Below are 3,204 nucleotides of genomic sequence, written 5' to 3'. Positions count from 1 at the left end.
AGAGAGAGAGAGAGAGAGAGAGAGAGAGAGAGAGAGAGAGAGAGAGAGAGGAGGGAGAGGGAGAGAGAAGCACACACACACACACACACCTCCTTCCTGGAGAATTTATTGCTCATATATTTGATGAAGAACAAGGTAATTAACTGCGAGGCTGTACATCTGGGCAGCACTTCATATCCATTGCAATAATAAAACACTTTTTTCACATTTTAGCAGAAGAAAGGCTTACTTCTGCCCACAGATTCAGAGGACCCCAGAGTATCTGTCTGCAAAGCCTTCTTGTTATAAATCCTGCCTTCCTCTTAAGTGATGGCACACACAATTGCACCAAGGGGCACTAAGTTTACTGTGCAAAAGCATTGCCAAAAAAAAAAAAAAAAAGCTGGTTTCTTCTCAAAGCTTTAGTATTAGTATGTGGTAGTATGAAATATATACATCTGGTTTCCTCAGTACCCAATCTGCTTGGGAGCAAACTGGGGCAAGGGTCCAAGGGCTTGTCCTGTAAAGGGTCACAGGTACAAAGTGCATTTTAGAATCCCAAGGGCTGGTTTCCTGAGCATGTGCCACTATGTTGTAGATTACCCCAAAAGGAACCAGTTATATAGAATTTTCTCATATTCAGGGCTCAAAGAACTGATTCTAAGTTTCTCCATAAGGGAACCTACAGACCCATTCAAATTACTCTAGAGATCTGATCCAAAGAATACATCTGGTAAACCTACTCCAAGTTCCCAGCACAAGTCCTTAGAACCTTAACCCCAGAGACCACCCCTACCCCCAGCCAGGAAAAAAAAATTACCTGCAGAACCTCCCATCTCCGGAGTCCCCTGTCCTGTATTGCACACTGTGCCCAGCACAAATTATTCGGGGGCCCTTCCTTCTAAAAGCAGCAGCATCTGGGCCAAGGCTCCCTCCTTTAAAGGGAGGAGGACTTCATATGATAATACGTGTAATATGATATGGAATGACAGAATGCATGACAGTTGCCCATAATACAGAGAAGTCAGTCAAAGGACAGAGGGGACATTTGGATAATTACCATCCATTGGCTAGTCAATCACTGGAACAGAGAGAAACTGCACAAAACCCACAATGGAGTTGGGAAACAAAAGAGACCCGAGCCAGACTCAGGATTAACCGGTCTAAAGCGATCTAAATGCTTTTGTGTCTGAAGAACTGAGGCTCCCGGGTTGCTCCCCCCTCATCCCAGGGAACTAATTGCGGGGATCAGAGTTAAGGCTTTCTCCCTCCTTTCCTATTTCTCTTTGTAGACTGCTCACCACGCAGTGAAAAACAAATGATTTCTCTCTGTGTGTTCATTAAAGTACTTTAAAGTTAAGGAGGTGCAGGAGGAAAGCGAGATGTGGCCCCCTGTCCAGAGGCTGAGAGTCTTCTACCATGGAAGATGCTAAAATAGTCTCCCTTAGCCTTAATTCTTTGTTCGAGGGTAAGGTCTTTCCTTCTTGCCCCTTGGAGACAAATACTCATGCACCTGACTGGGACTGGGCAGCTGTCTTCGTTCTGGCAGAGATGGACTTGTGGTACCCAGCTTTGAGTGAAAAGTATCTCTGCGTTGCCTCCACACCAGTAAAAACACCAGGTCTCCTGTCCTGAGTTAAAGAACTGCACATTAATTAAGTGGGGGAAAGGGACAACAGAAAAGCTCCTTCAATGGGAGGGTGCTACGGACTTCGATGGTTGTAAATTGTGGGTAGAGAGAAAAATCTTTGTAAATTGAGGAGTGAGAAAGAGGGAACAACCTCTTCTAAACTGAGAGAAAGAGAAAATAGGCTTGTTTGGGAAGAGGAATGGAAACCTATTTCTTGTTCAGGAAAAGGGGACGAAATGGGATGATTCCTCTAAAGAGACATCAGGAAATGATGTTTAGAGACAGAGAGGCTAGTGAGAGAGAATTCCTTTAAAAAGATGGATACTAGAACTCCGTATCCGAAAGCCAGACCCTCCTCTCCCAGGACTGGAAGACTGGTAACTATTACCCAGTTACTTCTAGGGTCTCAATCCACAATTCATCTCATATCCCTGACCGGCCCTTGCAAGTTCCGGGCTGGGTGGCAGCCGCAGCTTCAGTGACGACCTGCGGGTGCCCGCGGTGGCCCAGCCCCGTGCCCTACGCGCAGCCCTCCCAGTCCCAGCGCCTCTTACCTTGGTGAGCCCTCGGCAGCGGGTGTGGCCGGCTCTGCGGGCGGCCCCGGGCCAGGGCCAGGGCGCAGGGGGCAGCGGTGCGGGACTGGGGGGCAGCAGCAGGGTGAACGCTGGACGGGCTGGCACAGTGCCCTGAGGAGGGGACGGGGCGGATGGCAGCCCTGGGGTCTGGCGATGCCCGCAGGGGGCCGGGGAGGGGCGCCGGGGCGTGGGTCGGGGGACCAGGGGCTCCCTCCTGGGGCCAGTAGGGCGCTCCAGCCTGAGGGGCCGGCCCGGGAGCCCGGGCAGCGCAGCGATCGGAGTGGCTGCTGGCTCGCCTGGGCTGACAAATCAATCAGGGTCCGTGGAGTCCCGGGAGTTGCCACCCTGACTGCGGCGCGCGGTCCCCGTGAGCCCCGAGCTGCCAGCTGACGGTCGCCTCCAGTGGGCTAGGGCCGGCCGCGGTCATTAGGCTGCGGGCGTGGGCGGGGGCGGCCGGGCCGGCGGGAGCGCCGGGAGGAGGCGACCGCGCCGCAGCGTCCTGGCCTGGGCGCCCCGCCCGCCGCCGTCCCGCGCCCGCTGGGCTCCTCGCCGCCACCCCCNCCCCCGCCCCCGCTCCCGCCCCGTCACTGGCTTCGCCCGTTCCGCTCCCCGTTTGGCTCGGCCCGCCTCCCTCTGTCTCCCTCCATCCCCGGTGTCTGTCGATCTTCTTGTCTGCTGTCCTCCCCGGATCCCTCCCTGCGTCTCCAGCTCTTCCTTGCTGCCTCTCTTTCCCAAGGTGGGGCTGCCTCTCTTACCCCTCGCTCCTCGCTCATTCTCACCATTTTCTCCCTCCCTCTCATTTCTACGCCACCCCCCCCTCGCCCCGTCGGCCCCCTGCCACTCACTACCCCTTTTTCCCTCTGCTCAGAAAGATTGGCTGTTCTTTCCTATTCCTGTTTGAAGCAGAAGTCCCCAAAATTCAACTCAAGTCGTTTCCCTGCCCTGGGACTTCGGACAAGTCACACACCCCCTACCCCATTGCAGTTTCATTATCTTTAATACAGGCTAATAAATAAGGAA

At 53.8% G+C, this 3,204-nt stretch overlaps 1 protein-coding gene across 1 annotated transcript in view; it reads right to left on the bottom strand.

Moving 5' to 3' along the window:
* Lhx2 (LIM homeobox 2) overlaps positions 1 to 2,688 on the bottom strand; it is a 30,456-nt gene extending 27,768 nt beyond the window's left edge. The window contains exon 1 of the mRNA XM_021154348.1: positions 2,164 to 2,688. The gene's annotated coding sequence lies outside the window, so the exon portion shown is untranslated. The remainder of the gene's footprint in view (positions 1 to 2,163) is intronic.
* Between the last annotated feature and the right edge of the window lie 516 nt (positions 2,689 to 3,204).

The sequence above is a fragment of the Mus caroli genome, chromosome 2, assembly GCF_900094665.2.
Source record: "Mus caroli chromosome 2, CAROLI_EIJ_v1.1, whole genome shotgun sequence".
Classification (NCBI taxonomy): Eukaryota; Metazoa; Chordata; class Mammalia; order Rodentia; family Muridae; genus Mus; species Mus caroli.
This window is presented reverse-complemented; position numbering and strand designations above follow the sequence as displayed.